The 12,946-nt window shown below is 38.0% G+C and overlaps 1 protein-coding gene across 4 annotated transcripts in view; it reads right to left on the bottom strand.

Moving 5' to 3' along the window:
- LRRC4C (leucine rich repeat containing 4C) overlaps positions 1–12,946 on the bottom strand; it is a 1,189,111-nt gene that overhangs the window by 692,722 nt on the left and 483,443 nt on the right. For all 4 annotated transcript variants that reach the window (XM_045485014.1, XM_045485011.1, XM_045485013.1 and 1 more), the window contains one exon: positions 9,872–9,957. The gene's annotated coding sequence lies outside the window, so the exon portion shown is untranslated. The remainder of the gene's footprint in view (positions 1–9,871; positions 9,958–12,946) is intronic.

Below are 12,946 nucleotides of genomic sequence, written 5' to 3' on the forward strand. Positions count from 1 at the left end.
AACTAAAGAAATACAGCAAAAACTAGGAAATACAACCTAAAAAAATACCACTAGAGTAGCTAACAGCACATGGAATCTACCAGAGTCAAACAGATAGGGAGTCAACTAAGTTTTGAGGAAAACGTTCTAAATGTTTAAAATTTTAACAAGATCCTTGGGCAGAAGGTAAGTTAAAAAAGCTGCTCATCTTTCCTAAGAGAGTGTATTCTCCCCCAAAAAAAGAGTCTCCCAAAAGGATAAGCTAAAACAATAAGGACTGGGAATCCATAAACAGAGGACCCAACCCCTCCAAACCCTCCAACAGAGCAGAATTACACCTTACCAGAAAACATACCTAATCCTCAGGAAGTGTTTATTCTCATCCATATTTGATTATTATCTATCAGCTTTAAGAGGAACACACAATTTTCCTTTTGGTTCACAGATATCCAGGCTAAGAAGTTCCATGCCAGACCCAATTAAGAAACTAGAGGGTCTCTTTCAGGGTCTGAGACTCTGAGCTGGACACGGCAACTGTATGCCTCCTCTGAGTGTGTCTTATAGGGAGAATAGATGTCCTGTGCATGGAAATAAGAGTCTGTATCAGGGTTCTTCAGAGAAATAAAATCAACAGTGTATGTAGTATGTATGTGTGTATGTATGTATTTGTGGTCCTATTGGACTATATACATTTTATCCTTCTCTGTATTAACCTTGGTATTTTATCTGTCTGAAGATTTCACTGCCTGACAGATGTTGCACTAATGCCTGTGGATATTATCTTTTACCTATTCAAAAATGATTTCTTTTAAATGAAGAATTTGGTCTGCTTGTGCATGGGTGTGTGTGAATATGTGTGTGTAGAGACAGAGAGGCGGGGAGGGGGGAGAGAGAAGGGGAGAGAAGGTTGGAGATTCAAGAGTTGCAGTTCCAGTACAAACACAGAATGCAGTCAGAATTCCTTCCTGCTAAGGGGAAGTCAAGTATTTGTTCTGTTCAGACTTTGACTGGTTAGATGAGTCCCAACCACATTATGGAGGGTAAAAGGCTTTATTCAATGTACAAGGATTTAAATGTCAATCTCAACTGAAAATAACCTTCACAAAAACATCCAGAATAATATTTGATCATATATCTAGGTATTGTGGTCCAGTCCAGTTGGCACATAAAATTAACCATCACAGAGACATCTGGGTATTTGGTGACAAGAAGGAGGTGCTGTCCACAACTTTTCAGCTTTTTGTTCTCCTGTGCACCATCTTTTCACCTCTTTCTCTGATGTGCTTTTCCTGATCTCCTCTTTCACTTATATGTATCCTTATAATTTCGCTGGGCCCACCCAATTGCACTCTCCCACCCTCAAGGCTCCATGAAGTTTCATGACACTCCAGAAATTAAATTACTTCCTTTGACCAGATGTGAGCAGATGCCATTTCTGGATGGAACTTTAACAAACCAAGACAAAATTCCCCAAACTCTTTGTTCCTTAGCCTTGGTAACCATAAACGGTCCAGGGAGTATCAACTACCTCACCGTGGATTCTGGAGAGAAAATGAGGAGCAGAGTCCTGTGTTAACCCGTATTTGTGCCCAGTATGCACAAAAGGAATCCTCCCTGTTTTAAGCCACTTATATCATTGGGTAATTTGTTTCATAGTATAATTTAGCCTATCTTGCAAAAAAAAATGTATAACAGGAGGAAAGTCAGGAAGAGATATTATATAACATATTTAGAGCACAGAGTTTCCATCTGGACAAAGTGATATTGAATCCTTCCCAGCTGTGTGACCATGTTAGAAAATATTCAGTCTCTCTGATAATTGGTTTTTATTATCTATACACTGGAGACACTTATGTATCTATTGAATTTCTACGATATGCCAGGCATTATTCTATTCATTGGAAGAATGAAGATGAATAAAATGGATGCTGAAAATTTACAAGTCTACTGACAACAAAATATACCACCACTAAATTCTTAGTCCACTACCTAAAACACTGTAGATAGTCAATACATGTTTCTGATTTCCTTTGGGCACTTACTTTAATGGAGAAGGATCCTAACCTTTACCTTTAACAGTACTCATACCACCTGCTAACAGGTGGTTAAAAAAAGAAAGTCATAGTGTAACTTTTTTTCCCTCTAATCAACATAAATGCCAAAACCAGTTAGACGAGAGTTTTGCTAAACTACATGTTTGCTTTGGCATTCAGTACAACTGCCAAATTCATCACAAGTCTCCAGGGGGAGAGATTACTTTCCAGCAGGCAGTGATGCTTACTGGGGAAAACACCACCTTTGCTTCTTCCCTATAACCTCTATATTATATATTATGTTCTCTCTTCTTAGTTTGTCCTCTGTAAACGTGACCCAGATGAGAACAGAAATGGGCAACTAATAAAGGGACAAACAAAAATAGATAAGAAATGTATGAAAAATATTAATGCTTATTAATGATAAAGAGAAAGAAAAATAATAGAACAGCAATGTCATCTGCTATAGAATAAATGCTGGTGCTTCCCTCCCCAAAATTCATATGTTGAAACCTAATCTCCATTGTAATAGTATTTGGAACTGGTTTTGTGTGTGTGTTTTGGGGGGGTGCCTAATTAGGTCATGAGGGTGAAGCCCTCATGAGTGGGATTAGTGTCCTTAAAAGAGTAAGCCCCCAATGAGCTTCCTGGCACCGTAAGCCATGTAAGGACACAGAGAAAAGAAAACTGTCTAAGGACCAGGAAGGGGTCCTCCACCAGACACTGAATCTGCTGGATCTTTGATCTTGGACTTCCCAGCCTCTAGAACTGAAAAATACATGTTTGTTGATAAAGTCATCCAGTCTCTGGCCTTTAGGCTAAATGGACTAAGACAGCATTCCTCAGATTATTTAATATTTAAAAAATACTGAATCATTCTCCTAAATTCCTGATAAAAACTTTCGAGATTTTAACAAGAATGTAAAATACTCACATTATGTGTGTTTGTTACTCCAATATTTTATTTGGAGGAACTGATTCTACTAAAATAGTAAACGATAGCACCCAAAGTTATGATCATGTTTATTCCAGCCCTGTTTGTAACAATATAAAGCTGGATACAAATGCCTGAGTGAACATGGATCAGTGATAACGGAGGTTTTCTTTAGCAAGGGAGTATCCTGAGTATTAAGGAACTTAAAAGTCTTCTATATATACTTATTTTTTTTAAATCACTGTGCATTGCTAGTGTAGGAAATAAAATAAGTAAATAAAATGAGCAAGTTTGGATAAAATTAAAACTTAGTTTATATCCACAATACAGCAGGCACTGGCAACTAAAGAATATCATCGAAATCAGGCCCTTATCAGAGGTTTGAAAATGTGTATTTCTTGATAGCTGATCAAATTTGCATCACCAATAAAAAACACAGACTATTTTTTTTTTTTTTTAGGTTGCCAGCAAAGGGATCTTGAGTACACAGAGAAATGCTAGGTTCTTTCAAGAGTATCAAGAATACAAAGTATATATGTCAATTCTGTACATGGTGAATTAGAAATGAATGGATCCCAGCCCTTTTCTCCTTGGAAATTCTCATTTGGTGGGTGATTTTTCCTAACATGTTATTAATGTCTCTTAGTACAGTAAAAAATAGATCAACAGCGGGGCACCTGGGTGGTTCAGTAGGTTAAGTGTCTGACTTTGGCTCAGGTCATGATCTCACGGTTCCTGAGTTCGAGTCCCACGGCTCTGAGCTGACAGCTCAGAGCCTGGTGCCTGCTTTAGATTCTGTGTCTCCCCCTCTCTCTGCCCCTCCCCCACTCCCTCTCTCTCTCTGTCTCTCTCTCTCTCTCTTTCTCTCTCTCTCTCTCAAAAATAAACATTAAAAAATTTTTAAAAGTGGATCAAAAGAAAAGGGCATATTACTTAAAATGTAACTTCTATTATAACTAACTGATGCTTTTGCCTGCAGTGGGCAGTACTCAGAGGCATCCTTTGGACACATTATAGTGCTCTCTGGTGTTCCACACACAACTTGATTTCTCCCAAGTTTCTGGGAGGAGAGGTATGTGTGTTAGACCGGTAGGTACTCAGTTTTTGTTGTTGTTAAGAAAAAGATGTTCTCTCCAAGAGAGGGAAATCTTTTCATTTCTTTTTAATACTTCTCCCTAAGGAATCAAGGTAAACACTTTTTTTTTTCTTTATAAGTAGACCTAAAACATACATGACTTCAAACATTTAAAAGTTTGAGAGAAAAATGCAGTAAGAAAATTTTGTAAACCCTGTAACTCAAGCAGCGAAATTAACCATTTTTCCTTTTTACTTCACTATCTAAATTTTATGGGGTTTCTGTAGCAATTTTTATGGTTTAAAATAAGAACGACTTACTTTCTAAAATAGATGGCATGTAAGTGATGAGGTATACTCTACCAGCATTCACTGCCACGTCTGACCTCACACACACATACACACACTCACTCACACACACACACACTCACACTCACTCACCAATGTCTTGTAATCTCAGAAATTAAAATATTAATATATCACAAACCTCTTCCTATCTAATGTAGCAAAAAAAAAAAAATAAAAACATGTGGAAGAGTAAACTATTTTACACTATTATAAGATGTATTGCAGTTTTAAAGCTGGAAATTTTTGAAAACAAGATGTATATCTTAAAACGTGGGGAACTTGCTAATTCACAATACAGAAGTAGGTGCATATCAGAGAATTCCATTATCATGGAAGCAGTCTTTCTTTTTATAAATGCACTAAGTATCTGTTTCATTAATTAAAAGCTCTTATTGAACACTTAATCTGTGATAAGTTTCTTAAAGATATCTAAAATTATTATAAAACTATATAGAAATTCAGATAATGCAAGTATTGTTAGTACACTAAGATTAAAACTATATAAAAAATTTATGTAAATGTACAAGTTATAATATTCCTAGTTTAGAGTTATGGACTTTTTTTCTCTCAATTTCTCAAACTCTCCATAACAGATCTATAATCTCTTTTATAATTTCAAAGCAGAACTAAATTTCAAACACTCAAATGCTGTGGAAATATTTTGGTGGGTGATTATATACAGTACTAAGTTTCATATGAAGAACTGCCTCTCTCCTATAAGACAAATATTTAAAAAATGTTCAGAGGGTAATTTGTGTATTTGAATAAAAGGGCCTATTTCTCATCTGAGTTCTTCTCAGCTGCAAAAGATCCAATTCTGTTGCTTTGAGACATCTCCTCTTTAAAAACACAAAAAGTAAGGGGTGCCTGGGCAGCTCAGTAGGTTAAGCATCCAAGGTGGGCTCAGGTCATGATCTCCCAGTCCACGAGTTCCAACCCCACAACAGTCTCTGTGCTGACAGCTCACAGCCTGCAGCCTGCTTCAGATTCTGTGCCTCCCTCTCTCTCTGCTCCTCCCCCGATCACGCTCTCTCTCTGTCTCTCAAAAAATAAACATTAAAAATTTTTTAAATACAAAAAAATAAAAAGCAAATTATTAAAAAAAAAAAGAAAATCTCTGACTTGTTGATTGCCAACAACTCGAAGATAGCTAAGACTTTTGTTTTTCTTTTTAAATAGGGGCACCCACACCAAACTGATGGCTTTATCAAGGTCTAAAAGAGCTCAACTACTGGCTGTATCAGTCAATTACCTTCCAACACCTTCTAAAAGGAAAAATTAAATGGGTGAAAGTTTGACTTGTAACCCTGATAAATTCGGTCGAAATTCAATGCTTATCCATCTGTGGTGGGCGGGGGGAAAGTACACAGGAAATGGTACCATCATCTAATAATCAGTTCACAATGTGTTTCAGGAGTCAATCCAAATGTATAGAATGAAATGACGAACATTACTAATACAGTATTTTCCCAAGACTTCTTTTTGTATGAACATGTAGTTCATGCCTATTAGCTAAATATTTATGCTTACTTTGTTGCTCCCTACTATTATAATTTTGCATAGTCAATATGACAGTAATTAATCTCAAAAGACAGACATTATACCAGAGCCCTGGTAGGAAATATCTGGGACGTTCAGATTAAGATGATTTGTGGAGAATATATTTTAAAGTTTTTTGTTTTAATGTTAATTTATTTTTGAGAGAGAGAGAGAGAGAGAGAGAGTAGGGGAAGGGCAGAGAGAGGAGACACAGAATCCGAAGCAGGCTCCAGGCTCTGAACTGTCAGCACAGAGCCCGATACGGGGCTTGAACCATGAACTATGAGATCATGACATGAGCCGAAGTAGGGCGTTCAACTGACTGAGCCACCCAGGTGCCCCTGTGGAGAATATATTTTAAAAGGGGCTATTTACAAAGAGGTAATCAGGGTGTAGAGGAACTGGGGTGCAGGGCTCTGAGGCAGTAAGACAAATTGACCTATTAATACCACTAGGTCAGAAGGGAGTAGGTTGGGAGAGACGTTCATGTAGACAGTGTCCACATGTTTCACCCATAGAAGATCTATGGTTGAAGGATCCAGCTATCTTAGATAAACATGCAGAAAGGGAGTGAATCCCCTGATCTCACTTTTCCTTTTTTTTTCTTTTTAGAGAGAGAGAGAGAGAAAGAGACAGACCATGGAAGTGAGCATGAGGAGGGAAGAGGCAGAGGAAGAGGGAGAAAGAGAAACTTAAGCAGGCTCCACATTTGATTTCACCATCATGAGATTATGACCTAAGCCCAAATCAAGAGTTGGATGCTTAACTGACTGAGCCACCAGGTACTCCTTACTTTTCCTTTTTATTATCTCTTGTTGGTGCTCTCCTTTGGCCAAAGGAGCTACAATCCATTGATCTAGCTTTTATAGGTCAGCCTCCAGAGCAGAGGGCAGCATTAAATGAGCAAAGAATACTCAAGTGAACAACTAAATGGATGCCGGGGAATAAATGTAGGTCATTCTTGGTTAGTTTCTGTGATGTATCCTATACATACAGGGTTGCAGGGATTAGCCCAGCACATATGCCAAAGAGTTACAGAAGAGGCACAGAGCTTACAGCCATTCATGTCCCAGAATTAGAAACTGAAACACCTCCCAAATTAAGTGATTATCAATAAGTCTTTATGGACTTCCCTTAATTGTGAAAGATTTTAGATTTTTAAACTGTTATTTCCTTGGGAATTATGTAGATTTTGCAGACACTCCTATGAAAAACAGTGATCATATGAGTGAGCACCACACAAGCAATAGAAATCAAATTTTAATTGCACATATGCCACATTCAAGACTTTTTGCTGGGGGAAAGACAAATTAAATCTACCATACTTTTCTTAAATAACTTTTTCTCTTCATATAAAGTTACAACTAATGAGAAAACAGAAAAGTTAATTAAACAATAAATTATTTAGCCCACAAGCTACCAAACAATCACGTTGGTTTTGCCTGATGCCTTTCCACAGACTGTAAGGTCTCCTAAGGCCTGAGCAAGGTGTATGGCGGAGAAAGCTTAATCCATCCATTTCACTGCATACAGTTTATAGGTAAAACTGGGAATAGTATTCCAAAAGGGAGTCTTGGAAGATTAGACCTGGGACAAATATACTCAACTCAGGCTGCTGAGCCACTTAAGTTAGAGGAAGAAGAGAAGTAAACAGGGAAAAACACGAGAACCTATTTTGGAAAGGCAAACATGAAAACACAGAGAAGGTGAGCGTGGAGTAATTCCTAAGCCTTTGCTCAGATGCCTCACACAGTTTCTTAAGGATTTTCTATGTTCTCCTGTGGGCATTTACTGGGTGAATTCAAAAGACCCAGAAAAAGATTTTATTTTCTTAGAAATAATGTGATCAATGGCTATTCTTTTATCAAGTGGTCACAACCACACTTTTTATGTGTATATGTGTGTGCAGATGTGTGCATACCATACATTTGGATAATTTCAATTATTTAAATACAGGGATCATCAATACAAAGCACATATATGATTCATTCTGCATGTTTTTTAAAAATTTTTATTTTAATGATTTGAAATGGTTTTTAAAAGGCTATCCGATTTCATGCTTTTATTATTTCAGGGTCAAAGTATTTTATTAAATGTAATACTAAATGTGAACAGAACAATGTTAAAGGATTGTTTAGGGGTTAAAGTGTTAATTCAACTCATTAATAATTAATGACTGGCAAGCCTTTTGTTAGGAGACCCAGGGGCCAAACAAATAACCAAATTATTTGTCCTGACCTCCTGAGACTCTGATGAAGTGATGAGGCATAGACAGTTAACAGTCACTAAGATAGATTTTCATATGGTATATAAGAGAAGTATTTGCATGTGACCAGGGATTGAATGACAAAGAAGGGGACTATTTTGGTGAGAGTAATTTAAGCAGTGCTTAGGAGCACAATTTTTCTTTTAAGTTTTTTGTTTTGTTTTTTGAGAGAGAGAGAGAGAGAGAGAGAGAGAGAGAGAGAGAGAGGAGACCAAAACCGAAGCAGGCTCCACACAGTCAGTGCAGAGCCCAATGCGGGGTTGGAACTCATGAACCATGAGATCATGACCTGAGCCAAGATCAAGAGTTGGAGGCTTAACTGACTGAGCCACCCAGGGCCACCCCCCACCCCAAAAGCAAAATTTTAACACTCAGGTCCAGTGTAGGAAGTGAAACGGTAGCTAAAATTAATTCACTTAATTCTTGAGTTCTGACCATTTTAGATACTGTGCGAGATACTAGAAATATGCTGCACAACACAGTAAAAGCAGCCCCTTCTCTTGTGGAATTTACCACAGATGGGCAAAGAACAGCCATTGTTTACAGAAGTTTGAATGGATAAAAGGAGCTAGATTAGAGGGAAAAACTGAGAACAGTGAGATGGAAGAGGTTTGTTTGATTTGGTTTTAGATGGTTGAATCTTTTCATGATAAGGGAAACATAAGCATGGTTGGTTTTTGTCTGTGTGGAAGGAACCAGGAAAATGGAGAGATGCAAATCTGGGAGGAATAGCTGATTTAATAAAGTTGATAACACATGTAAAGCATTAGGATTAAAATCTAATGTAGGAGGTTACATTGGGAAACAAGAAATACGGTAAGGATAGAAACAGATATTTTAAGGTACAGTGAAGAAAAATTTAGTGATGCTCACATTGGATAGCCTTATCTTTATGAGAAAGCAAGAGGCTTTTTTATCTGAAACTGAGCAAGTCTAGGAAAGATATGAGTTTCAGAAGAACAGATATTTTGAACAATTATGAAAGTGTGGGAACACGTGAAGTGGTCAAATCCTACTCAGGACCAGGCAGGGTCAGGCAGCATGGAAATGTTGAGTACCTATGATGTTTCAGCAAACAGGCACGATCCTTGCCTGCATGGGGCATTAGATCTAATACATAAAATACATAAAATATTCAAATAAAATACATAAAATGAATACATAAAATATTCAAATAACTACACAAATAAAAATCACCCTGGCAACTGTCAAAGTATGTGTAACATGGGATAAGATTGGGAGAGAACAGAAAGATAAGAGAGAACCCCCAGTACAATTGGCTGACTTCAGGTTCAGGGACGGGAACAAAACAAAAAACAAACTAATCATGGTGTCGGGGGACCACACTGACAGAAAGATAAAAGAAGGGCAAATAGGGGGTTGAGTAGGAGTCTGAGAGCAGAGTAGGTGGAAATACATTACAGCTGTGGTCAAAAAGCAGGCTTTCAAAGATTTACTGGCAGCAGAGCAGATATGAGAGACAAAGTGATTCCAGACAAAAATTCAATGCATGTGCTTTGAGGAGAAATCAAGTCCTGTCACAGGTGCACACACAAACCCCACCGTCCCCAGGGACAGCTCACCCATCCCAAGGATCCAGCAGTTATCCACATTCAGTCACAATCGACTCCAAACCACTTTAAGTCACAAGATAATTTTTCTTTCTCACTTTTTAAAAGCTGTTAATGTTGTACTCACATTCATTCAGTGTGTCAGATGTTCCAGTTTATTTGGTCCCACTCTTTCTGCGTGATCTTGCAGCCTTGCAATACGGAGAACCATTTCTAGGAAAGAGATAAAATTAAAACACAACATTACACTTAAGTTAGAAAATAGCCCAAGCAACATTATTTGAATTAAAATCTACCTAATAGAAAAACTTACAGGGAAGAATTTATATTTCTATGTATTTTCCAAGAAGGTATTAATGTTACAACATATTGGACTTGAGGTTTGTAAGAATAAATAAAAGGACCCTCATTTACAGTCTTTTTATTTTTAATGTTTGTTTATTTTTGAGAGAGAGAGAGAGAGAGAGAGAGAGAGAGCAAGTGGGGGAGGGGCAGAGAGAAAAGGGGACACAGAATCCAAAGCAGGTTCCAGACTCTGAGCTGTCAGCACAGATCCCAATGTGGGGCTCAAACCCATAAACCGTGAGATCATGACCTGAGCCAAAGTCAGATGCTTATCCAACTGAGCCACCCAGGCACCACAAAAGGACCCTCATTTAACATGGAGATGGGAAGTCCTGCTGGGGAGCTCTCTAGTGTGTGCCACTCCCTGTGGCCTGCATAATCAGCAAAAAAATAAGAGGATGAAAGTTATTTTGAGAAGGGAGGAAATTTTTCACATGGGAATTTTATCTCCTGCTTTTAAGAAAAAGAAGAAAGTTCTCTTCCCCCCTCAGCAACAACATACTAAACCACTACTTGCAGCCAATGAGAACCCACTACAAGTTCAAACTTCTTCCTCTCTAATGAACTTTTGTTCCAAGCAAACCTCCCCAATTTCCTCCTAAAGCCTAATTAAAGCTGATAGTCCCATTGTCTCTTCAGACTTGTCTGTAGTTCACCATAATTTGCTTGTCCTGATTCGCAATTTCTCTGGTAGTCCTGAATAATCTCATCTTGCTAGTAAAATAACTATTTTATTTTTTAGGTTGACAGACTTTTGGTAGACTATAAAAGGCTTTTTTGAAAAATGATAGTAATCGGGGCACCTGGATGTCTCAGTCGGCTAAGCAACCAACTCTCAATTTCGGCTCAGGTTGGCTCAGGTCATGATCTCACAGTATTCGAGATAGAGCTCTGCATAGGATTTCACATTGTCAGGGCAAAGCCTGCATGGGATTCTCTCTCTCCCTCTCTCTCTGCCCCACCCTGGTCATTCTCTTTCTCTCTCCCTCTCTCTCTTTCTCTCTCAAAATAAACAAATACACTTAAAAACATAAAATGAAAAATTATAGTAATCATAATATTTAGTTTTGGATAAATATCTCCCTTTATCAAACTTTTCTTTCTACTGAACTGTTGAGTAAGATTTTCCATAAAGGCAAACAAGTATATCTACCTATTCATTCCCTTCATTCTTTGGACCCTCTATTTTAGTCAAATGAATTTATTACTCATTCCTGAACATGCTCTGACTTTTCATGCCCTTGTGGCATTGCTTACACAATCTTATCTGCCTGGAATGTCATTATTATTTGTCCATTCCTATTTCCTATTTCCTACCCAAAGAAATAACAGTCATTCTTTAATACCCAGCTCAAATATGACCTTTTCCCCCTGAAACTGCCTATCAAATTTAATCTCTGTCTTATCTATATTCCCACAGAGTGTTTCTTGTCATCTATTATGAGACTTACAACCAGTGTTTGTAATTCTCTCTTCCTGCCTTTAAAGCTCAGAGGCAGGAAGAATGTTTTATCTGTGGAAATTGTTTGGTTGTTTGGTTGGTTTCCCCTTAATCACCATCTGCCCTGTGCACATAATGGGCACTCAAATATAATGGATAATTGCTTCTTACTTTATTGTGGTGTAAATCAGACATTTTAGTAATGCTACAGTCAGGACTTTACACCATCTCCATCTGATATTTCTTTTCAATTAAAATACTGTTTTCACTTGGCTTCCAGAATATCATTCTCTCCAGTCTTCCTTCCTTAATTGGCTACATTTTCTTAGTCTACATTGAGGGTTTCTCCTTATTTTTCCAGCCTTGTAATAATACAGTACACCATGGCTTACATCTTGAACATCCCTTATTTTCTATTAGACTCCCTCCCTTCAAGTTCTATTCCAAGCTTATGATTTTAAATATCATCTTTACACCCAGGATTGCCAAATGTCTATTTTAGTCTATACTTCTGCATGAGAGCCATACTTAAATCAACTGTTTACTTGATAGACCCACTTAGAGTGCTCATAGGTGATTTAAAATTAGCATTTCTTGGGGCGCCTGGGTGGCGCAGTCGGTTAAGCGTCCGACTTCAGCCAGGTCACGATCTCACGGTCCGTGAGTTCGAGCCCCGTGTCGGGCTCTGGGCTGATGGCTCAGAGCCTGGAGCCTGTTTCCGATTCTGTGTCTCCCTCTCTCTCTGCCCCTCCCCCGTTCATGCTCTGTCTCTCTCTGTCCCAAAAATAAATAAACGTTGAAAAAAAAATTTAAAATTAGCATATCTAAAACTAAACTTCAATTTTCTCCTCCTAATTTTTTTTCCCCTCAGGTAAGGGCACCTCCATCCTACCTTTATTTCCCCCCACAAGCCTACACATTTGGATTCACCGTGCCGCCACTCTCCCTCATACCTCATATCAAGTATGTTAACAGATCTCATCGGTGCTAAGTTCAAAAGATATCCCAAATGTGTCTGAAATAGGACTACTTTTCCCCATCCACACTTCTAAAACACTGGTCTAAGCCACTATATGTTGTTTTAAGTTTTTTGCAATGGAGTCTTCTTATTTTATTCTATCCCTTCCTTTTGTCTACTCTCAAAATAGCAGCCAGGATGATTCTATTAAAAGATAAATCAGATTAAGCCTCTTCTCTTCTCAAAGTCTTCCAGTAGCTTCCATCTTATTCTAATAAAAGCCAAAAACAATAAAAGGGTTAGCAAAATCCTACATGCTCTGGTCCTATGTTAGCTCTCAGATGTCTCGTTCACTGCACTCACAACACAATGGTCTCCTGGCTTTCCTCAAAAATTCCAGGTACGTTTCATCCTCTGGGCTTTGCTTCTGCTGTTCCCTCTCCAAGAAATATTCTTTC

Source organism: Leopardus geoffroyi, chromosome D1 (assembly GCF_018350155.1).
Source record: "Leopardus geoffroyi isolate Oge1 chromosome D1, O.geoffroyi_Oge1_pat1.0, whole genome shotgun sequence".
Taxonomy (NCBI): Eukaryota; Metazoa; Chordata; class Mammalia; order Carnivora; family Felidae; genus Leopardus; species Leopardus geoffroyi.